This window comes from Pezoporus occidentalis, unplaced genomic scaffold (genome assembly GCF_034315485.1).
Source record: "Pezoporus occidentalis ecotype Australia unplaced genomic scaffold, CSIRO_AGI_Poc_V1 ctg120, whole genome shotgun sequence".
Taxonomy (NCBI): Eukaryota; Metazoa; Chordata; class Aves; order Psittaciformes; family Psittacidae; genus Pezoporus; species Pezoporus occidentalis.
In genome coordinates, this window is record NW_026912995.1 from 1698265 (window position 1) to 1723734 (window position 25470).

The 25470-nt window shown below is 38.7% G+C and overlaps 1 long non-coding RNA gene across 1 annotated transcript in view; it reads right to left on the minus strand.

Annotated features, from left to right (window-relative positions):
* Positions 1–9792: 9792 nt before the first annotated feature.
* LOC134157825 (uncharacterized) overlaps positions 9793–25470 on the minus strand; it is a 38004-nt gene continuing 22326 nt past the window's right edge. Inside the window, exons 2-3 of the long non-coding RNA XR_009962481.1 lie at positions 11749–11817; positions 9793–9874 (exon numbers count right to left, since the gene is read on the minus strand). This is a non-coding gene — a long non-coding RNA (uncharacterized LOC134157825). The remainder of the gene's footprint in view (positions 9875–11748; positions 11818–25470) is intronic.

A 25470-nucleotide genomic window follows, 5' to 3' on the forward strand; every position in this document is an offset into this window, starting at 1 on the left:
GCTAATCACATGTCGCTTTACCATTCTCACATTTAGGATCCCTGTTTTATTATTAGTCAAAATGCTGCAGGGTAATAAAGGGCTTGTATAGCCTCAGCCTAAATCAATTTTTGTTTTGGATTAGGAATTACCCAGGAGGCTAACCTGCCTCATTCTCTTTCTCGTTTAATTCCTTTAGCTTCTATTGCATTCAACATACACTCTGAACTGGATGCTCTGCTTCTGCCTCTTATATTCCTAACACTTTTGTATTGCTGATCCTTTTGTGGGAACTGCTCTGTGTGTCTCTTCTGCCTAATTTAACCATAGTTTATATGGCTATAAGATAAAGATATTTTATACCTCACTAGCCAAGTGTAAACTATTGCAGTAAATCGTGTTATTTTCACAACTTTGGTAACAAGTGCTAGCTGGCATTATAAGTGTGAAAGTAACACTTTTATTTCCACATTCCTGCTTTCATCATTCACATTTATTTCTTCAGGGGAAGAATGATACTTGATGTCACATTGAGAAGTGTCTCTCTACTATATTTAATTCTTGGGCTGGGAAAAAATATTGCCTAAATATGAAAGGTCACAATTAAACTCTGCTGTATAAATGTGCTACTCCCAATTTCTCTGTTTTATTAAACCTTAACACCATCTGACTGTAACAGAACACTGTCCTGAGGCCACAGGAAACATTTTCTCAAGCACTGCTTGAATCTGTTTTCTTTGGTTTTCCTCAGTTGTTTTTTGAGCTGCTGCAGTAACCAGGAGAGGAGCTGTTGTGCTTGTACTTAGCTCTCACTTGCATTAAGGCTATGTTCTAGTTCTGTAATGATTTAGGTGGAAGTTGTGTAATTGCTACCCACACGTAGACCTAGCTGTTTCCAGGCCAGAGAGGTATCTTTGAGTAAACAAAAATCAAACTGCAGATTCTAATAATGGAAGGAAACAGATGAGACACTGTGCAAAGAAAAGCAATTATTTTTTTAACAGTTTTCTTCCACATTCGTGATACAGTTTCTCCAGCAAAGATCTGCTCCATTTATTCTAGCACAAAAGGGACAAATCATTTTTGTTTTCTCTAGAACTGCTTCCCCCAACATCGATGAGCTTTTTATTCCCTGTTTGTTGTCCTAGGCCTTTTTTTTTTCCCTACCAGAGCTGATCAAATATTCCCTCACTTTTGGGATGTTCCAGTATTGCTCAGCACGAAAATTCTGCATATACTTCTGGGAATATCTGAAAATGAATAAATGGTGCCAATGGGATTTGTTTCAGTGGAATATGTAGTAGAGAAGCTGTAGTCAGAGGATAAATAGAATGCAGAGTATTGTCTCAAAACTGTTTTTTTTTCTTGAAATACTCTTTTAAGGTTCAAACTTTGCTACATACATATTACTAAGAAAAGTATTTTCTTACCTAAATTTTGGGAAAACTATTAATTTAATTAATATCCTTCCATTGTTATATTTCAAACAGTATGCTTTGTCTTTCAAAGGCTCCACAGCTTTGTTCTCCAAACACAACGAGAAAGCAGTGACTAAAAAGCTATCAGACTGAAGCACAGTGAATGCAGCATATTTGTGGGGTGCTTGGAGACAAATGAGATTTTGGCATAGTGGTGACTCACTTAATCGCACAGCTATCTCAAGATAATGTGATAGTATTAACATAAGTAACTATGTGCTGCAATTATTCCTCTCAGAGTGTTATATGCTCGCATTTATAACAGTATTCACTGCTTCCAGCTCATAAAACAAATCCTGAAAGTATTCTCGTAGAGATTAGTTTGTAAGTATTCTGAATAAGCTATTAGATTTTGTGTGTATATGGCACCATTAGCTGCCTCTACCCAGAGTAAGTGGCACCAGATCTGGCAATTACTCACAGAGGCAGGAGTGGGCAGTTTGATGCTCAGAGCTATGGCAAGAAAATGGGTGAAAGAAATTACTGTCTGCAATGAGGTTTGCTAAATTCTAATTTTCTACTGATATTTCTGATCCCAAAATTACCAAGGGTCCATGAAAATAGACACAGCAAAGAGCATCCCAAGTAAACAATTTCTAAGCCAAAGAGGTAGGCAAAGGACACTGGAAGATAATTTATTAGAAAAGTGATCACGGTTGGTGTCAGCCTTATTTTGATAACATGTGCTTTCAAGTAATGTTTTTTAAACTCTGTTCATTTACCTCCTGAGTTATGGTAGGCCCTAAACCAGGTCTTCACTTTTCCAAAATGCCATATAAATGGTGATGTTACAAATTTAAACAAGCAGTCATATGTAAATCAGAGTTAATAGAGAATCCCCTTTGGTAGTCGGACATACATTATTCAGCTCTGGGTACCTTCTTGTGCCCTGCAGGCTGCAGCCATGATTAAGATGTTACTTTAAAATAAATGTCTCCATAGAGACAAAGATGGATTTAATACGTAATAGATTCTCCCCCACCATGCTATTAAGCAAGAAAGTCACCTCAGCTTGAAGATCTCATTACATCTCATCAAAGACTTCAGATACTGCTCTGCAATCTCAGAGACATCGTGAGGCCAAAATGGATTAAAGCACAGAATCTCTTTAAAGAATATTTTCTATTGTTTTTAAATACAAAGATGTAAGATTTCCTGTGAAGACAGCTGCCAGCATACATGAATGCCAATTGTTAGTGTTTTTCTATTATTTTTATTAACTGGCCTGGCATGGTGTAAAGCCTGCAAGGCCATTATATATAGTGCTGTTCAACATCAAGTTTTCAACTGATTTTATTAAGGAGGTTATTGCTGTTCACTAATCACAGAATCACAAAATCATTAGGGTTGGAAAGGACCTCTGGAGATCATCCAGTCCAAGCCCCACTAATAAGAAAGGGCCACCCAGAGCAGGTTACACAGGAAGGTGCCCAGGTGGGTGTTGAATGTCTCCAGAGAGGGAGACTTCACAACCCCCCTGGACAGCCTGTTCCAGGGCTCTGTCACCCTCAGGGTAAAGAAGTTCTTCCTCATGTTGAGGTGAAACTTCCTGTGGTTTAGTTTATGGCCACTGCTCCTCGTCCTGTCACTGGACACACTGAAGAGTCTGGCTCCATCCTCCTGGCACCCACCTTTGAGATTTCTGTGCTTTAATGTGGTCCCCTCTTCTCCAGATAAGCCCACCTGCTGCAGTCTCTCCTCACAGGAGAGATGCCTCAGACTCCTAATCATCCTTGTGGACCTCCGCTAGACTTTCTCCAGTACCTACTTCTCTTTCTTGTACTGAGGAGCTCAGAACACGTACCTACCTCTCTTTCTTGTACTGAGGAGCTCAGAACACGTACCTACCATGGACACTGTTGAGACTGAGGCAGCTTGGACTCTAGAAGCCCACAAAGGAGGGCTCCAGCTCAGTGTCCACCCTCCAACATCCAGATCAGTAACAGATACGATGCTTTGACGGCTTTCGATATCCACAAGCAAGGCTCACAGGCATTAGTCAAAAAGTTTAAGCTAATGATGAAACACAGCTCAGTCATTTATATTGCAAGTGATGTTGCAGAGGCCCATTAGCAGTCCCAAAGTAGCCCCTCCCCGCACCCACTCCCCCCTCCCAAACGAGTGGGGAACTCAGACTAACGTAGCCATCATACAATTAACAGGCAGCTTACATAACATGACTGAAAGATGAGCAGTGCATGAGATCAGAACAAATGGTCTGTAGGACAATATGGGGCAGCTGTGTGGAAGTAATCCAGGGGCTCTGGGCTGAAGCAGACTGTGAGATCTGACAGAGAAATATGGATGAAAGAAAAGGTAGATGTGATCCATAGGGTTTTCAGAGCTCTCTGGGGAACTGCAGTGACTATACATAGAGATTTAAATATGAATATAGTCTTTATTCATTTTGTTCAGCTGTAAAACAAGAGTACGTCTAGAAATAAATGCATATTGCTATTATAAATTTTTCCAACTCACACATTCTCTACCATGGCTGGAGAGAAAACAGATCAATAACCTTAAGTACTAATTTCTGGACCTATAACTACATGGTCCTTTCAGGGCAGTAAAAAATACAACCAGGATTCTTGCACATTACCTAGAAATAGTTTGCACTAGTTTGATGCCTCCCATAAACCATAGGTTCTGTTTCTAACTACAAAAAAGGAACTCTACATGTTGGAAGTAATGTGATTGACCAGCAATACCCTAATTCTCATCACACTTTTTTTTTTTTTGCTGCAAATATTGCTAAAGAAAGAAGAAATCAAGTGGTCTTTATCTGAAAGTATATTAAATACAAAATCTTCCATGTGTCAAAATCGCTAACACCACCAGCAGCCCAGCTGGATTCCTTCTGCTCCCAGAGGAAGTTCAGAATTAGGATGAATTAAATCCTTTCCATGCCATTATACCACTTCTGCTTGTTGGAGAATGTGGGAGGAAAACTGTTAATGCTGAGGCCAATTTGTTGTTAATGTCATCTATTTGCATGCTTAATTAATGTAAATGACTAGCAGCTACAGAAGTTTTAGACAATGACAACATTTATGCTCCAGTTTTTCCAAGCTAAAACCTCCAGAAGAAAAACAGCCAGTTTACATTTTCCATATATCACTGATAGCAATTTCCAGTTTTTCTTGATTTATTCTACTTTGGGAATTAGGGGCCAGGCAATAATTACTGAAATAGGGAAAAAGAGATTATAATGAGGCTTAGAACTGGGCAGATGAGAATTACAACAGGAAACAGTCCTTGTTCCCATAGAGGAAAGCAACGAGTGCCCAGGCTAGTTCTGGGCATGTCCTGGAAAACAATATTGTACTGTGCAAACAATATGATGTGAAAGAATTTCATAGTACTAAAACTCCGAGACACAGAGCTGATAATGGAAGTCGTGAGAGGGCTTTGCAAAACAAGCTCAGTGTGAGCACTGAGAGAATGAAGCCTGCAATGATTAGACTTCTGAATAATCAGGCAAACAGCCCGCATTGTAACAAGCGCTGTTTATGGAGCTGAAGCAAACACAAGACAAGTTTGATTCACATGCCTCAGTAAGCGCAAAAACACTTGTAACAAGGAGCCTTGCAAACTGAGCAATTAGGGTTATGGAAACAGCCTCTGCCCAACCAAGACTGCAAGCTCTGGGAGAGGTGGGAAGCACTCAGCCAAGCTGGGATGCCCCAGAGGGGCCAGCTCTCAGCTCCCAGATAGGCAACAATGGTAAAACCAGCCGCCAACTGGGGCTGTGTTCCATATACAGCTGCATCAGTAAAACATTGCCAAAAAATATCTGAGCAGAATTACATAAAAATCTAGCAGAAGAAAGCCCTACATAAAGCAGCTCTAGACATTCCAGAATGTCTAAAACTGTTGCAAAAGGTATAATTTTGGTAAATGGCACTTTATTGGCTTTATTACTTAAATGTAATATAAACAGTTCCAGCTGCAGCAGCTGAGGCACAGGTTTCTGCTTGCAGTAAATGTGAATGAATAGCATTACATGGATCTAGAAGTATGTGTGTCATGTTGATTTCCTCACAGATATATTTGCTCTACATAAAAACAGTGGTCTACTACAGTGTGTCACAGACTCTTTTGTGTTAAGTTTTCTTAAGAACAAAACTCTCATCAGCGCAGCCTCATAAAGGGTTTGTTTTATGGTCAGCCATCTATGTGAGGCCAACTGCCATTGACTAACAAGGCTGTAGCTGTGAAGGTACAATCAAGGTACAGCTGTTAAAACTTCTCTCACTTCCCAGGGATGCTCCCAATGGCTGGGTCTCTCTGAAGCCTCCCAGGATCTTCATGTCACAATTTGGGCTAGCTGCAATTACTACCACTGTTCTCTGAAGGAGAAGCTCACCCTAGTCCTACTACGGTTCACCAGGGCTTTGTGTGTCCTGTAATGGAGCACATGTATGAGTAGGACTGCCCACCTGTCAGAGCTGACAGCTTTCTTCTCCAGAAATGCATCCCACTCCAGGGTCCAGCTGAAGGTGACCCTTTAACCACTACTGCTTTAATATTCGACTGCAACTTCCATGGTTGACCAGAGCAAAAAGGTCCTTTTCTAGGGTATGGACTTTGAGGGGGCAGCAAATGATGTGGGATCCTCTTTCAGCATCAATTTTTTTGGATCCCCTGCTTTTTTATCCTTTCACAGAAGAAACTATAGCAATACATTAAATACACCAGAGAAGCTTCAGCAAAATTAAATTCATTGGCTTAAAATACATGTACCTTCTAGTTTGCACCTTGTCCACGCTGTAGTAATGTTGATTTGGTGCACAGTGTCAGCTTCTTTTACTACCAGTTCCTTCTTTTTCTGAAGCCCCAGCAGGCCTGACATCTTCAGATCAGTTTGCAGCTTGTTTCTGACCTCCTTAATCTTTCTGGTTTGGTGTCTTGTTTGAATTTGGCTGTATTAGAAATCATACAACACAGGATTATATGAACAGAAAGATACAGAGCAGAGAGGTGCCTGCTCTTTTTTCCTTACTTTAACACCACTAAGTCTAAATGGACTTGGAAATACAAAATGAATATGAATTGCAGTTAGCTGGAAGAATCATAACCAGTGTTTTGCTTCATCTTTTTGAAAGCAGCAGTGCTACAGGTCTCATGAAGGTGCTTTGCTGAGCACCAAGCGATCTGTTGATCTAATAAAATGGATCACTGCATGTCAGACACTGCAGACCTCATTTCCATGAACTTGTTGTGTGGCCTACCCACACTTGTTTGCCACTTAGGAATGCTACTGAATTTCGATAACTGCTCATGAAATGCAACTAAACATTCTAAATACATCCAAACCAAATAAAACTGGTTTACTATTTATACACTTCAATTCTGTGTCATTTTTCCATCTTTCTGTAGTACATTTCTGTGCTAGTCAAGACATGTGTTTCCTGAAAATCATCACACTTTATGACTCCTGCTTCTTCTGTGTATAATTACGCAAGAATTTGAAGACAAGTTTGCAAACCTACAAGCCTTCTTTTGAGTTCCAAAACTTTTTCTCTTTCTCCAACTGTATTGTTTTATTGTAAGAAAAGAATTAATCCCTACCTGCAAACTTCGTCATTTCAAGAATTCTAAGCCATTTTAAGTATGTACTTATGTGCAAAACTTTTAACATACAGTTCTTAACTAGAAGACTTTTAGGAACTGTCAAGTGAAAAGCAGAACAGTTAGCTAATGCCTCTGAACTGTTAATGCTATTAAACTTCAAGGACATTTTTTTCCTACATTAAGCATCATTCAAAAGTATATAAAAAAATCAGTTCCTCACTGTTTAATGCATGTAAACTGCGCAAGATTAATGCTAATTTACAAAAATTACATTGCCAGAAGATGGCACCTGCTATACGTATTTGATGCTGCTGAAACTAAGATGTGCAGGCTGATCTAGAGCAGAGTGATTCTGATAAATTGATTTTGCCCACTCTATGTTCCATGGTCTACAGACTGGAGCATATATTTGCTACATAATGACATTCAATGTCTTCATTAAAAGCAGAATTTAGACTCAATTTCAAGTACTAGCACAAGAAAATCACTGTTTGCTGCACCATGTGTATTACAGAACTATCATTTCATCTAACCGATGTTTATTTAGAATTGCCATGGCCTCACTTAAACTTTTATGTTTGCAGCCTCTTTCCCACAAATTGGAATGTATGTTTACTTTCAACACTGAAAAACTTCCACAGGAAAGTATTTTATTTAAAACTGAAACTTGGAATTCTTAAATATTAGGATTTTGCCTCTTTCTTTTTTGTTCTCTTTCTGCACATTCTACAAGACAGTGATCTCTAGTTTGTCCCTTCTCTATACCATTTTGAAGCATTTTTTGATCCATAGCAATCAGAGCGACAAAAAACCTGGGCACTATTGGTTTTCTCTCAATAACACTAAAGGGAGAAGTGGGGAGTTCTTTAGAAGGATCCTTCTGTGGGTACGTCATGTCCATAGATCAGATTCAATTATCCCTGCAGGCTGGTAGTGATCACTGAAATTTGTAAAATACATTTCCATTTGGCACCCATTTTTAACAATGCTTAGGGTATCCTTAAACTTTTGACTGAAGCTTTCATTGTAAAGTAGGGTGAACTGCCCATGTCTGGAGAGCTCTGGGTTAGAAGTGGGGCAGAGTTTCCAGGATGTCAGCGCCTGTGAAATTGGAAGTGCAGCTACAAGAATTAATTGTGTCCCTGTCTGCTTGCATGTGTCCTGCATACTGGTAAGAGCTTTCAGTACAAGAGAGGGCCATGGGCAGGTCATGAGGCTTTGGAAAATACGATTCTTGCTAAGTGCTGTCAGGGGGGGAAAGAGAAGCGAGCCCTAAGTCAGACCTTTGGGGATACCTTGAGATCTGTGAGGCTTTTCTTGCAGTGATCCAAATGCTTGAATGACTAAGTCTGTTATTTACTTTCTGGGAATAGACACTGTGCATCCATAATGTTTTCTAATCTGATCTTTTCTAAATATAAGTGTTTCATACATTGTTATACTTGGAGCAAAGATAACAAAGTCCTGGTGAGCAGCAAGAAAGGTTTTAGGGACCTGTTTGGCATGATTTAAATGACATGCCCTAATGTGTAAGGTCTGGAAGGACCTGTTAAACCAAAGGCTCTGGAATACAGGCAAGGCAAACCATCTTTGCCAGCTGCAAATTCTTTAAAATGAGAGGAAGCAACAGGAAATGCTTCTTCACTGTTTCCTTCTGTTGCCCTCCAAAATAGTAACTCCGTCTTCCCACTTCCAAACTGTTGCTCTCCCAACTGGAGGCTAGATTTTGCCCTTTAAACTACTGCTCCCTCCAGGACTCTGAAATCTCTCACTGTATTTTTGATTTCTGTCTACACTGTAAGAATTGATGTGACCTCTTAGATTTGCTGCTTTTTTTTCACTACTGTTTTAAAAGTTTTCATAGGTTCAGAATTAGTATCTTGTGTTATTTTTATTCAAATAGTAATTCATTCATTTTAAGTGGCTACTTCTGGATGCTGGCTTTTTTTCACCATATTAGGACAATGGCTTCAATGTAAAAAATCCTCAGGGTTTTTTTAATGCAAGGAAAATCTATGAACTAACAATAAAAAGAGTTTTCATTAAAATCCATGTAGATTAAAAGACTAAAATATTCAAATTAGTAGACAAGGCAATCTTCCTAGGGAGAAAACAACAAGGTAAACAGATGCTGTCAAGGTAAATTGATTTTCTCAGCAGCACACAAATATGAGAAAATATTGCAGATTTAATTTTGACAATGTACTGAAAACAAATTAGCTCAGAATGCCAAATGATGGACATACTTCTGACAACACTGAATCATTTTTAAGCATTTCACAAAAACATCTGATGGGTTTAGACACAGGATGAGAAGGGTATAGAACATTAATCAGGGCAGTTTAACAGTTAGGAAGGTCTCACATGTAATTCCTACCTGACACTGACCAAGATCACACAGCCAATTAGCAATAAGGCCAGAACAATAGTTCAGCCATTTTGATTTCCTGTCCTCCAAGTTATTTGTTAAATCACAGTTACATCTCAGATTAATGGCATTTTGTTTGAATCTTATATTTACATGGCTTCAAGCATATTTTTACAGTATCTATAGATAGTACCTGTCAGTTATTTCCACTTTGCCTATGGGGAAATTGAAGAGATTTATCACAAGCAATGTAAGTGCTCGTGAACACTGAATCCCAACTTACAGTCAACTACCTGGTGCAGATTAAATGATCATTGATACAAGTAGGAATTTGCACAAACCTGCAACCTTTTATTATGGCAACAATTCTAAATATTGGATCAAATTAATTTACCTTCTCTAGTTACAGATGTGCATTCAGGTACTCCTTTGGATTCGAGGCTCTATCTCCCTAAGAAAAGCAGTTCCTGTATTCCTGATATAAAGAAATATTTAATTACTCACTTCATTTTGAGTGCTAATCAGGATATTTACATGTTAATTGATTATTAAAACTATAACTACATCTTTATTTTCATTGTAATGGAGGGTTTCATTCTACACCAAATAGATATTCAATCTGCATATTCATAAAACTCAGTGGGTGCTCTTTTAAAAGTCAACCAAATTTAACAAAACGTAATGAAAACTAGCTTATTAAATACAAATTAAAGCGGAGACACATGAACGGAATTGTCACTCAGCTTTACATTCTTGGATTACTGCATCAAGGATCATCTTTCAAAACAAGTCCACAAAAAAGACTTTTAAACAACAATACCAGCATGTGATGTGGAAATGTGACCACCAGAGTGATAATCACTTTGTCACTTATTAGTAATGCTCTGTGGAGTAGCACGCTTGTATCTATAATAAGCCAGATTTGCTTCTTGGAGACACTGGTGCAACTAGCTCCATATTTCAGGAATTCCCTATAGATATGATAGATCTTTTAAAAAGTAAATATTTATATATTTGGGGTATAACAGTTTACTAATTGAGAAGAGGGATAGTCCTCTCATGGGTTAGATATTAATATCTAACAAAGACCAGGAATAAATTGCAGAAGCCCAGTGGAAGAAATCTGCATGTGGGAGGTTCCTAAGGATCTATACACTTCATAAATTATTTGGAAAACAGTGTAAATCTGGAATGAATAAAGTTGCAGATGATACTACATTATTTAAAGTAGTTAAACCTAAATCTGACTGGGAAAGTTATAGAAATGTTTTGCAGTCCTGAGTGACTGGACAGCAAAAGTGCAGATGAATCACTTCTGTTTCTGACAAGATGAGAACTAGCAGGCATGGAATAAAATTATCAGGTAACGAACAGAAAATAAGGTGAAGTACTTTTTCACAAAAGATGTAAGTAAAATATGGAATCCCATGTTACAGTAAAATGCAGAGAGCAAAAATACAAAAGGTATTGAAAAGGGGTTTACTAAATTCATCTACCAATTGGTAGATATTAGGTGTGATGGTCCAACACAATCCCAAAGTGTGTATGCTGGTAGGAAGGAGTAAGATTTTTGCGAAATACTAGATTATGAAATAGGCCGAACCAGCCGTAGGTGGAGACTCAAGGCATCTATCTCCACGGTACTAGAGGTGAGAGTACCACCAGCCACCATTATCAGCTTAGACTGTAAAAAGGTAAACCACAACCATATTATCTCCTGCACCTCAAAAGTCCCTTATTCCTCTTATACCTTGCAGACCAAGTGAAGGTGGACATAGTAGAATACAACACTGCTGCAGCAACACATTCTCCTTAACATCTATAGGTTAGAGATTAAGCTGCACAGGAGCTAAAGCTGATTAACTCACATCAGGCTCCTAAACCCTAGGAGACTAAAAATAACATTCTGTGTGTTTGCTTTTTACAGTCACATAAAATATGCTTTGGCTTTCATGTATTCACTAGCACTTGCTAGTAGGATTTTATGCTAAAAGGTTTCATACTTTCTGAAACAGCCTGTCTGGTTTGAATCACAGGGGCCTTTCCCTTTCTCTCAATTCATGTTTTTGTGCCTCCATTACCATTTTCTTTCTCAGATGTATTGCAGAAGGGTAGGTTGCAGCATACTGTTTGTTGTGGAGGGTGTTGTATGGAGCAATCTCTGAAGCAGAGGTGTCCCTCCCATGAGCTCAGCCGCCAAGTGCTGCTTCTCGCCTGGCTTCGGACTACGCTCGTATGCCACGCTGTCCTCCAAGCCATCACATCAGCAGCTTTTAAAGCAAGAGCATTGCACAAGCTTGTGCTGTGACACACTAAGAAAGCTATAATTTTCATATTGTATCTCCTTACCAATTGTAAATCAGTCATTTTAAGGATGTTTTCCGTTCTTGCTTCCCTTCAGGCATCTCTTATTTCTCTCTGGAAAAAGAAGATGTAGTTTATAGCTAACTGCAGGACTGAAATGACATATATAATAGCAACAGCAGGCAACAAATGTGTCTCTAAAGTGGCAATATGGTGCCTTTTGTTTTGTTTTAAGACTTCGGAGTGATAGGCAATTTGTCATTTAGAGCTGCTATTTGAATAGTTACAGGGAATTTAGAAGACAATGTTATGCATATTCAGTAATGAGGACTGCATAGTCTGACCTAAGCCCTTTGAAGATTGAAAGACAATCAGGACAAAATATTATTATTATACATAGGGTTATTAGCATTAAAGGTTAATAATATGGGGGTTTTAATTTTCTTGCAGTCTTCATTTACTTTCAGTTAAAAAAGACAAAACAAGCCCATTCTGACCACCAAATACTTTTACACAAAACTGAACTCTTTCACATTTTGTAGGAATAAACATAGCCTACATGGAACACTTCTGCTATTAGAAAAAGAAATGTTTTTAATGTCTAAATATAATGCTTTACTTATATAATAAAATCAAACTCCCCCATGTAGCTATTTAAAGAATAAATATTGCCACTCTATCCACATGAGTAATTCAGCTCTCTAAGGGATGCCGAGGACAGAACAAGTACCTGACCATGTCGCAATGCCCAGATACAGTATGATCCCCCTGCCACACAGAGGGCAAACTCCATTCCAGGCTCAGGGGTGCAGCAAGGCAGGAGATACGGAAGCCACAATGTGGTTAGAGCCCCACAGTTCTCTTTACCTCTTGACTGAACTCCGAGAGCACCTCAGAAGGGCAGGTGCAGGGAAAAGGAAAGGGATAGGGATGAGGCAGCTGAGCACCTGCAGCACTCACTGACTTCAGCTGTAGTTGTATGAGCTCACATTTCTAAAATCACTGTGCCAGGAAAACTGATGCCACAGTGCAGATCTCAGTGGCAGCTGATCTGAAGACGGGATCGCTGTCTGAATACCTTCTTGTTAAGAATTTAAGGGTGAGGAACACAAGGCACCCAGCAGAGCTCCCCTGGCACAGGGACGGGGTAGGAGGTGCTCTGAGCATCAATAGCTGTGAATCACCCATCTATGTCTTTGTGGTTCTAGCTCACTACTCACCTGACAGCCCCTCTACTTCTTACTTCAGTTCTCTCAATTACTTCAATTCCACTTTTCTCTGTCTCACTTACTTTTCTGTCTTATTTTTTTTAACTTCTACAATGTCTGCTTACACCTCCCTTTGCTTATTGAATGGAAAACCAGAGGTGAAAAAATTTGCTGTTTTAGAACACGCGCTAAAACTTCAGCAGTATCATGGGTGACATTTTATCAAAATTATTAGTTAGCTGATTTGTTTCTATTTGTAAATGTGTTCTTAGGGGACAACTCTCATTAACTAAAACACAAAAATTAAAATTAAAGCCCTAAAAAAGAAATATTGAAACCCTCGTAAAAAGTAACCCCCAAATTCAATATTTTTCAATATTTCATTTAAACATTTGTCATTATTCCAGATTCTACATGTTTTCATAAAATAAAATACACTAAGATAGGGTTGTTAAGAATATATCTCTGCATTTTAGGTTAAGATGGTATAGGTACATCATATGTTATTATTGTATTGAGTGACCTAAATGAGAGAAATCAAGGTTAGGGATTATAACCGTATATTTTAAGGGTGAAAATGCCTGAATAGGATATTGAAACAGCCTTATTTCTGTCCTCCTTTGATGGCATAAAGCCATTCAATGTCTGCCATCAAAATACTTCTGTTTATGGTCTTAAATTAGACTAAACTGACTTTTATAAGTAGATTACACTCTACTTCTTTATGGGTATTATGGTAGTATTAATGCTGGGTTTATCTCCTGAATTTGCCTATTATCACATGCTAGCGGGGGCAGCTGAAAAACCATCATGGATCGGTTTCTCTTTCAATGATCTCCATGGGGTGGGGGTCTCGCTGTCGCAGAGCCACGGGCTACAAGGCAGCAGGGGACCAAGTCTCTCCAGCAAAGGGCAAAGAGGGGGAACTCTTGTAGTTGCCATGGCAATCAGGCAGCCAGAGCCATCTCCATGCCCTGCAATGAGCAGCATCTCACCATCCTCCTGAACCCACTGCCTTCCACTTGCCTCTCATTCAGTGATGCACCTCTTGTTTAAGGTGTAACTGCCAGAAATCAGTCTCCCCTGCATTTTAAATTTCTCACACATATAATTTTATGGCCTCCTGTATTTTTGGGCTTTGTCACATGTAGAATCCCCCATCAGGGTCCACATAGACATACCTCGCTGCCTAAATTCTCACTCCTGTCTCCAGCCTACATGACCAGCAGATATATACCCTGCACCCCAACAAAATTCAAAATAGCAATAAGAAAGTTGTAACTACCGTGGCTCTTATACCTTCATTCAAATTAAACAAATGGTGTATCATTATATGCAATATATTCAGTATTTACTTCTGGAATGAGGTTCAAGCATTTCTACTATCTGCACACAATACAAATAGTGTTGCCAGTGGTTTTACAAGTCTTGGATATGATTTTAAGCTATCTTTATTACTTAAAATTACTTCTGTAGATTCCATGACTACCTCTTCTTTTACACAAAGAAGGGATATCTCTCACAGGATCAGCGAGATGATAGCAGTATTCTGACATGAATGAATTGATAAAGTGCTAATTCTTTGTTGTTATTTCACTCAAGAGTGCAAACTGTTTTTATTGACCTTTGTGAGACAAATGGCTGCAAAATATGGTAGAATTCTTGGAGCTGTTCCAGTTGATGTATAAATATACCAGTGGGTCACTTGCTTAGTCTGTAGAGTATGCATTGCCTCTTGCATAAGAAATCACAGATATATTAATGTAAAACTACTACTGTGTCTCTTTAGCGCATTATCATCACATTCTGAAGCTTTCAATAGATGATCTTTCTCATGTTCTTAGACAATCTTGACCTTCACTTTTTAGTGAGGTGAATAATATTACATCACATATAAAGAGAACAGTGTAATCATCTTTTCTATTTGCAGTACTAAGTCAACAGTGTTTGATACAATCAGCATGTGTCTTGATACTGAAGGCACATGGTGACAAGTCTAACTGAATGTAGTTATTTGGCTGTCATGAAATGCACCTTATGGTGATAAACTTCTGCCATAAAATTGGAAGACTATCACATAAACATGTTTCATGAAGAAATACACTAACAGAATTCACTGCTAGTTTATAGTTGGAAAACTGCATTCTATTTATTGGCTGCAATTTTTACAGTAAGTCAGGTTCCAAAACTCATTATGTTTTACAATGAAGTAATTACTGAGTGTTGATTCTTTTACTTCAACCAACAGGTCTATCTAATTAGTGTACAATAAATTGAAATACCATGATTAAGGATGTATGAAAGGATACTAAGACTGGATGTGACTTCAGTGTGCTTAAAAGCAGGGGGAATCGCGCAGCTGGCCTCCCAGTATGTGCCTGGGGTAGGTACCGTACAGGACAATCCTCATGGGGAAACTTTCTTGTCTTTGCACCCTGTTCTCTATAAACATGTCCTAATGCAGGTACTACAATAAGGGTATAAGGCAATTCACACTTGTGTGTATTAAATCTTAAGCTTGATAAAAAAACAGCTTTTTCTTTTCATTTCTTATCAGACATTTTATCTTTTAGATAAATTTCTTTTCCCTGTAATCTTAAAGGATATGATGTTCATAACACTTATGGAAGGTTAGGCTATAAAACTACTCAAAACAATAGCTTCTATAAACTCAGAGACATTCTCTTATCTGCAGCATAAGTCAGCCTCACTGCAGTGCAATGTTTCTAGCTTTGTATTTTATTGGTTATGGGAGATGTTCTGTGGCACAAGGAGTGGGAAGGTTTCTCAGTCCTACTGAAAGTCAAAGAGAATTGGAGGCTTACCCTCCATTTGTGCTGTTGAAGATCTCCCTTGAGTGTCTGACCGGCTGCCTGCGAATGAGATTTGAAATACGGGGTCATTCCTCTACCAGATTAACCATCCTGCTGTTAGCAGCAACAGGATGTGGGTATGACTGTGCTTGTAAAGCATTCCCACAAAGAAATGGGACTTTAAGAGAGGCTGTGTTCATTTGATGCTCTTAGGCTGCCCAGGTAAACAGCAGAACAAAAATGGTCTCCCAGGGATATTTTCAAACTGAGGGATTGTGTGGTGCATATTTGCCTTGCTCCACCTTGGAATCTGTAAATTTTACAGCATGAAGGTGTACCGTGGAATAGCAGAAGGAGAAAAATGTTGATGCAAACTATGATATAACTACTCAAGCAGCAAAGCAGCCCCCTTTAGACAACTGCAACTCACCAAAACGTAAACTAAGTAAATCTCAGCTGCAGTTCACATATCTGCCAGTAGAAGAGGAAATAATTAAATAATCCAGATTTTTTTTTTCTTCAGATCAGCAAAATTATCTTTCTCTCAAAATTATTTAATCTTTTCAAACCTCTTGCAGCCATTCATGACATCAGATAGCTGTATGATGATAAGGATAAAATTAATGCCTCACTTTTATGTGAGACTTATCAGGCCAATATTAACCAGTACTAGGATAGTTCAACAGACAAAGAAAAATAACCACCAAGTCTCAAAGAAACAGGAAATGTTTTTACAGGCCCATTATAGCTACACGTTTGCTAACCTTGCCAGAGCTACTGAAGCAGAGCTCAGCAGGAGTGATTAATGCAACCAAAACCGGGTTTCTCCAGCCTAAGCTTTGACTTGATCTTATTACTCTTTTTTAAAAAGCAGATTCTATTAGATGAAATAAAGCTCTCTTTCTGATCTCAGAGAGACCAAGAAGGGTTTTTGTGGTCAAGTTAGGAAAATTGAATCTTCATGTTGGTAATAAATTGGAAAATATAATTAATTCTGATGAAGAACTATTAACAGGTCACCCCAAGATTTATAGGAAAATTATTCTTCTTCAGCCTTTTCTTGCCTTTATTGATTCATAACCTGGTATTCACAGATAATAGAACAGTTTGTTTTGGAAGGGAACTTTTTAAGGTCATCTAGTTCAACTCCCCTGTAATGAGCAGGGGCATCTTCAATTAGACCAGGTGTCTCAGAGCCCCATTCAACCTGACCTTGAATGTTTCCAGGGATGGGCATCTACCACCTTGCTGGGTAATCTGCTCCATTATTTCACTGTTTCCCAGGGGACCCTAATGATTAACACCTTGAAGAGCTAGAATTTGCTTTCCTAAAATGCAAGGTCCTGACTTTACTCTTTGCCTGACCCATATCCCAAAACTGTGGACTCTACCAGTGCATGATTAAGATCATTTTCCATGTTGTGAGAAGAATACTGAGATAATACATCCATGCTGAAACACTGTTTTGAGTTTTGTCTGCCCAAATTTGAAAAACTTGTATCAATCTCTATTTAAAATAATAGAAAAATCAGATGTGCTGTTGTTCACAAAGTGGGCAAAACCTTCAGTTTCATTCATGTCCTATAATGTACAACAAAAAAATTAGATGGGACTAGTTTATGAGAAATTGCAGTACAAGACAGCCTGACTATAGATAAGGGTTTTAGAAATATGAGATTGCCCTCATAGAACTGGGCATATTCACATGAAGAAAGTCATTAGAAAATGACAGATAAACATCAGGGCAGAGATCACTGGGGAATTATGATTAATGATCAGAGGAACAAGAAATGTATCAAGACATATAGGTGTTATTGATCTCCTGAGAGAGGGGATTCCTGGGTTGCTGTCTCTGCTTCACAAACTATTTATGTGTTTTCACGTTATATGTCTTTGTGTTCTGCTCTAGGTCTGAAGCATTCCCTACAGTTAGTCAGAAAAAATGAAATGCCAAGAGATTAAAAAATCTGCAGATACTAGAACAGTGGCTGGACAAGGACACATAAGACATCAGAAAGTATCTGTTGTACATTTCCTACCACACCAGTGTAAAAGACTTGACTAGGTAATGACACGGAAGCTTGGTACTTTTCAGGTTTGTTTGCTTGGGTTGTTTTGGTTTGGTTTTGGTTTGGTTTTTTTAAGTGGGCTTTAGAATTTTAGACAGATTTTTGTATTTTTGCTTTCAATTATTCCTTAGTCCTAGGGAATTAATTATAAATATGAAAGGAATGTACAGATAGGTCAGGACACAGTTTGAACATTTTAACTACAAGATTTTAAGATTCCTGAAGTCTAGGCCTGATTAGAAATGAAAAACAAGTAAGATTAAAGGATCAAATCCCATCATCATGGGAGATTAACTGCCCCAGGTGCTCCTTGTGATGTGCCATGATGTTTAATGAGTTCATTAATGACTTGGAAAGGTGAAAGGTTAGCATGGCAAAAAGTTTGTTGAGCAGACTAAGCTGTGTACATGTACAAGGACCTGAGATGACTGTAGAGAACATTAAAGAAACTTAAATAAAATAGCTGGAAATTCATTGTGATAACAATGTGATTCAAAATCAGGCTACACAGGAAAATAATCTGTTCAGCCTGGAAAGCACTAAGCTGATTATATCATCTAAAGGAGACCTGGGACATCACTGTACACAGATCAATGTCCAACTGCAGTCAAAAAAGCAAATCAGCTACGGGACTGTGAGAAGGGTTCTAACAATCAAGAATGCAGAGAGCAGTGTAATGGCAGCACAGAAACAGAGGCATAGCATGGTGAGGTATGTATCAGCCCATTTCCAGACAGGTGCTAAAGAGGAAAGAAAAGAATTTCTCTGGAGATGGTAGAAATCACTTGCCTTACAAATAAGAATCTCTACCATAATGTACATTCTAGATCAGGCAGTCAGGGACCCACAGCTTGACTTGTTTGTATATATATTGAGCTAATCTTTAAAATTACTGACCTAATCTTTCAAATCCACTTCTGTGCTTGTGCCTATCTGAACACAGATAACCACAAACAGAACACCATCTCCTCTCAGCACACATCTCCCTCAACTCCAAGTTCAGTCAGAGGGCAAGCCATCTAACATTTTCTTTTCTGACTTTGTATTTTCTAAATTTACTCTTTTTTTTTTTTTTTTGGCCAAGAATGATCCCTTTCCCCATATCAGTGCCAATATTTGAATAATAATAAAAAAAAAACCACAACAAAACAACCAACAACCAAAACCAGCAAAAAAAAAAAAAACCTCAAAAAGTTGAATAGAACAAAAGACTGCATGAACCTGTTCTGATTTGAGTAGATGTTCAAATGACTTCTTCCTAGCCACCTCAGTCAGGAGGACACCCCTCAAATGCCATCCCCTGATGTGCCCATATCACCTGTGGACTTCTCAGGGCAGCAGTGCTTTGGCCAGGCAGGTGAGCCCCTACACACTAGGTGAGCCTCATGAGGGTGCAGAGCAATGGAGCCAATGGCCAGGCCCACAGACAGAAGGCTGACAGGTTTCCTCACAAAACTTACAGCTGGAGAGAAGAGAAACACTGACAGAGAAGCTGTTATAATGTGGCATCTCCTACAACTGGGTCTCAAGGCGCTCAACATTAGCCACTAAATGCTTTTGTATGTATGAAACCAGGGGGTTGTTGGCCTTGGGGGAGGCAAATGGATGGTGGCTCCTGGGAAGGGTAGGAGCACTGCATCATCTCTCCTCAGCCTGCATTGCCACATTTCCAAATGTGGAAAAAAAGTTTCCAGTACTACTTTGCTGAACATGGGTCTCATAAATGCTGAGGAGGGGAGAGACAGCAGTGTTGGGGGGAGCAGTGTGCCCTCAGTGTTGTACTTTGTTGGTTTATGTTGACATAGCTACTTCTTTGAGCTGCTCCACCTTGCCAAAAGTGGGAAAGTGTCTTCTGTTTGCATCTCAGAAGAAGATACAGGGCTGGATCAAGGAATGGCTGTGTAAGTAATTTTGGTTTTTATGATTCGAGCCCCAAAAGGTCTTAAACTGTCAGATTTATTGTCTATCCAATTTTATGACTTTTAGTTGTACTTATTCTCTGATGTTTACCATCAAATGTCTCTACATGAGCTTGGATCTGCGGGCTTTCATATTGCTAAATCATTTTTTAAGCTTGAGATGTAGCTTCTGTTCAACATCAATCCCTTGAGATACACCATTAACATGAATCATTTCTGAAAGTATGCTGTGCAATATGAGCTTCATGTTGAGTCACTCACTCACTCTGAATGAAAGAAGTGATGACCTTCATAGAAGCAGCGCATCATGGCTAAATATCCCCAGACCCTCTTCTCCACTGTCAGTTGTGGCTGCTTTTGGTGCTCATGCAGACTTAATCATAGCACAAAAATAGGCTGAAGATTATTTTCCTTCATGTGGTTGGGTCATCAGAGCTTTAAATAAAGGACTGACAACAACCTGAGGCCTTTACTGAGTCACAAACCCCACTTTATTACTGGTTTCACAGAGGACTAAAAGAAAATGTAAGCTGTACTTTAGTTAGTCTGTCCCAAGTTCCTCAGTGCCCCTCAAGTAAAATCTTTTTTTAAAAGTGCTGGCTTCTCAGCAGATATTACAGCAACAAATGCTTTTCGGTCCTCTTAGGATAGACACCTAGATTTGCAGAAGTATTGGGTCATCTCCCTCTACTGATTCTGTGAATCCAGACCAGAAACTTGGATCCTGCAGATCTGATCTTGCAACAAGGGATGAAAGCATAAATTGATCAGTCTACTAATTTGATGAGTGCTTAACTGACTTGTGCTTTAGCACAGCTCCCTTTGGAAGAGTAGATGCTATTTTATGTTTGCACCTGCTCCTGTGCAACTATTGCACAAGTGGATTGGGTGGAAAAAAAATAGTTTTGCTGTTAAAAGATTCAGGTTTTATAACTGGTTCTGTTTTGGGTGTCCTTTGGGGTTTGGGATTTTTCACTCACCCTTCCAGTACATCAGTACTTTCTTCTGTAAATTAGCCTAATTGTACGTTCCTGCTTTATAAAATCAGTGGGAGGCCTGGTTCAGCCTGCTTCATTCATGAATGATTTAAAGAGCTTGGAGATTACTAGATATAAAGGGGCATAAAAGGGAAGTTAAATTTAAGAGAGATTCTAAACAAAAAATAAAAAAAAAATACAATTGTGTCAGTTCGACACACTTTCACAAAGTTATTTTTCCCCACTCCTCATGTGCTACATTCTGCAATAGAAAATATTATAGAGGTTTTTTTTTTTTTTGGTAAGCAGAGAGATTTTGGGGACACTCTTATCCATTTGTGAATACGTTGTTTTCTTCTGAAGATCATTTGATTTATAAGAGCAATCATCTTCTTCCTAAGCAGTATTTCTGCTGCTGAAATACCGTATTTTAACTAATACAAATACTTTCGCAAGACTAAATATGCAGATTGTATTTCTCTATGTTCACATTTGCTCTTAATTTCAAAATTAATCAGTCACTGCAAATACTTTCTAAATTCCCATCTTTTAATGAAAACAAAAAATCAATGTTTGCACCCAAGTTTTGGCCAATATATGCAGAATATTTTCCACAGAAGTAAAAACTATTGACCTCACATATCTCTTCAGTTGTGTCTTTTGGTCGGTATGAAATACTAGCCAAGTCATTTGAAAAAATTCAGAGGAAGACATAAAAAACTCTAAAAAGACAATTACTGAATACCTTCCCCATGCAAAAAGTTTCATCTTGGCTCCTTCTATTACTCTGACTCAAGGTCAGAATTTTGCAGGTCCAAATTTGAGAAAATATATTATTTAGGTAACTCTGAAAAATTCCGTTAGTTGCATAGTTGGATAAAAAGCAAATGTTCAAGCAAAATCCCACTGCTGACAATTAGACAAGCACTAATACCCAGAACTGCATTTGGGAGCATATTTTTGTATAGTATGTCTGATGTACTAGTGAGAAAAAAATGAGACGGATGATAGAGAAAAATCATTGACGTAGTGTTTAAAGAATAATGAATCGAGTGCTGTTTCCAGTAGGAAATGCCATGCCCAAAGGTAATGGTTTAAAATTCAGAATATTATCCTCCTCATTCCTCACTTTGCAGAGTGAGCCAATGTATAGATATTTCCCACTGTCATACACACTGCAATTTGATTTTTTCCTAGTAGATACTGAAATAAAGGAATATTCTTTCTGCATGATAACTTAGGGCTGTGGCATTTAAAGGTCACCATGAAAAGCATCTTCCAGACACCTACTATCAACAGCAACCTCTCAGAGTGTTGACTGATAATGATTACATATTGTTAAAAGCATTTTCTGTCAAAGGGATATAAATGTTTTTCATATTGTTTCCTGCTTCACAGAAAAACAGAAAAAGATAAGATTTTCAGTATTTATTCTACTGTCTGCTCATGGATGTGAACAGCCCCTTCAGAGTTCAATCTTTATAGCAATATTTTCTTTACAGATATTACAACCTTGAGTTGAGATTTTAGCATCAAATACAGTAAATTTTAGTGTTCAGAACTGACAACAATGATAATAACAAAACGTCCCTAAGGCTGTGTGGCAGCAAAGAATAGCTTTTAAATTAACAAAATACATAACAAATCATCACAGACAATTGTCTCCTTCAATTTCTTGAGCCCCTGTCATCATATTTTCAGATTGCCCATTGGAACTAAGAGGAAAGACAGGGTAGCTAACAGCAGGTTTTAGGTGAAAACAAAACCTGAAACAGCCCAATGTAGGGAGATACTTATTTACAGTTATGTTGGAGGTTGTCTGGTTCCCAGAGAACATCTTTGATCTTTTGGCCATCACAAACGTTATGGAACCTGTTGGTGTAATTGCTACTTTCAAGTCAGGTTAAATCAGGAAACAGTCACATTCCTCTTTGCTTTGGAATAGTATCAGACTGTTTCCCAGTCCCAAATCAGCACACAAGGCTGCGATAAGCACTGAGAGGAGGGTTGAGGGGGTGTTTTGGCATTGCTTTTTTTTTTTTTGCAACAGGGATCCCTGTTTCCCTTTGCTCCTCTTTGTTTCTGCTCTACCTCATGTTTTGCCATCCCAATCACAAGTTGTGCTGCAAGGCTGTATGCTAAGGCAAAGCCATGAAAAAATCCAGTTGTGGTGCTTTTCAATTTATTCATGCATTTATTTAATTAAAAAAGGATTGTCAGTGATCAAGGTTACACAGTGATCCCACAAACATTTGCGCTGGTACTTCAGGGGGGACTAACTGCAGTGTAGAGAGGGCTAAAGCAGGGGAGAGAAACAAGTAAAAAGGGGCAGAGAGTGGAAGGATCTTTTTAAACTGTGTTGCTGCAGAAAATATCCATGGAATGACACACTTAAAGAGTTTTCCCTGGGGTCTGAATGGAAATATAGAGACTGAGTGTTGTTCTGATGTATTTGTGAATATTTGTGAGTCAGATGCCACCACAAAGGCATCAGGAAAGCCCAGAGGATAGCAAAGGAATCACGGTAGAATGGCTGTGGGACAGTGTTTCGGGGCTAGATACTGAGTAGAAAAAATTGGATTTATGATTAGGGATTATGAGCAGTTTCCTGTTGCCTGATTCCTAATGTGTTCAGGCAAGCAAGAATTGATGCCTATTCTCCAAGGATAAACAGAAATATGAGGAAAATTTCTAATTATATTTTATTTCTTCTACTGCTGGAAACAACTCACAAAACTCAAAGAATTTAATAGGTACTTAGCCTAAAAGATTAGCACTATCATCACACACAGCAGAACTGACAAAGAAAGCACGACTAGCCCAAGGAATTAGCTTCATTATTAATTACAATATTATTTATGATGGGTTTGTTAGGCAGTGACAGTGCGCTTAGGACTGTATACAGCTGAACCAAATGCCTGAAGGACCATATGATGACAAGCAGGTGCTGACCATCTGCATCTCATGTCTTAGGTGGATATTGAAAGCGTTAACAAGGGGATCTAAGCTGAAAATGAAATTATTCATACCCTTGCAAAGGTTGCATTGCAAAATGTTTAATCTCTTGAAATACTTATATTGTCATAATACCTAACTGTTACAAAGTTTGAATGCTCTCTAGTAATTTCTTCTTACAAACAGGAAGCAAGAGAGTAATAGCTGTATTTAATAAAAGGGACACAGAGATCTTCAGGACTAAAGCAGTGATCATCCTCCTGTACTGGGCACTGGGGAGGCTGCACTTTGAATCCTGTGTCCAGATTTGGGCCCCTCATTACAAGACAGACGCTGAGGTGCTGGACCATGTCCAGAGAAGGGCAACAAAGCTGGTGAAGGGTTTAGAGAACAAGTCTTGTGAGAGGTGGCTGAAGGAATTGGGTGTGTTTAGCCTGGAGAAAAGGAGGCTCAGGAGAGACTATATCACTCTCTACAGCCACCTGGAAAGAGGATGTAGTGAAATGGAGGACAGTCTCTTCTCCCATGTAACAAGCAACAGGACAAGAGGAAACAGCTTCAAGTTGTACCAGGAGAACTTCAGACGATGTAAAATAACTTGGTTCACCAAAAGGGTTGTCGAGCACTGGAACAACGCTGCCCAGGGAAATGGTTGAGTCACCATCCCTGGAAGTATTTAAAAGGCATGTAAGTGTGCAACTTAAGGACACAGTTTAGTGGTGGGCTTGGCAGTTCTAGGTTAACAGTTGGACTCAAGTGTCTTAAAGGTCTTTTATAACCTAAGTGATTTTATGATTCAAAAGAATAAGCAGCCTGAGGTTTGAACCCAACTTCCCACAGTTGTAATAGTTTAAGATTAGTTTCCCTTTTTTAGCTGAGATCATTCTTGTGCCTTCTCTGCACTATAGTGTCCCCTTGCAGTCTTCCTCCTTTTCTACAGTCCCTTTCAATCAGCTGCCCATCTGCTTGCCCAGGATTGCTGTTGCTGTGCTGTAACTCATATCTAGCACTGTTGCATAGAAAACTGCTCTTCATCATTGGAAACCAGTGGTATATCTAAGAAATTTGCTGACTTACTCCTCATATAGAGCTCTCCTCATGTACTAGGGTACGTGGATTATTCTAAACACCAGGATCATGACAACATTTCTTAACAGATTAACGCAGATAAGCTTTTTGGAAGACTTGATACTGAAGGAGGGATTTGAATCATGCCTGGCAAATTTGGTGGCCTTCTACACCAGGGCCAGGGCTCCCTGGTGTGTTAGGCCTGTAACTACCCTGGAGAGGTAAAATGCCTCAGAGCTCTTCTGTTCAATTGTCTAGAACAGTTTCACACCATCAGACTAATTTAGGGTGGAACAAGCACTAGTATGTTCCACATGCTTATTTACTCTGACTGTCATCAAACTAAAGATAAATCCAGCATCAATGTGGCTTTTTTGAAAGGCCTACCAGACAAGATGAATTAAATACAAGCTGCAGCATTTTTTCTGAATTCACATAATGGGGGAACTTCAAAAACTGTAACGCTGCTTCTCTTACCAAGGATTTGTAACCCATAATTACATTGATACATGTGCCGTGTCAGCAACAGCAGTGAAATTCACAGTATTTTTTACGTGAAATATACTTTTTTATTGCATTAATTCACATTTAATGTGTACACAGTAATAACCATAAAGCATAATAACCAAAGTTATATATTTTCTTCAGAAACTTCATTTAGAGAGCTTTCAAAAGTGTCCAAGGAAATTAAAATATCAGTCAGTTTACCTGCAGGATATAAAGCCAAAGCACTATGCACTATAATTTCTTTTACAAGC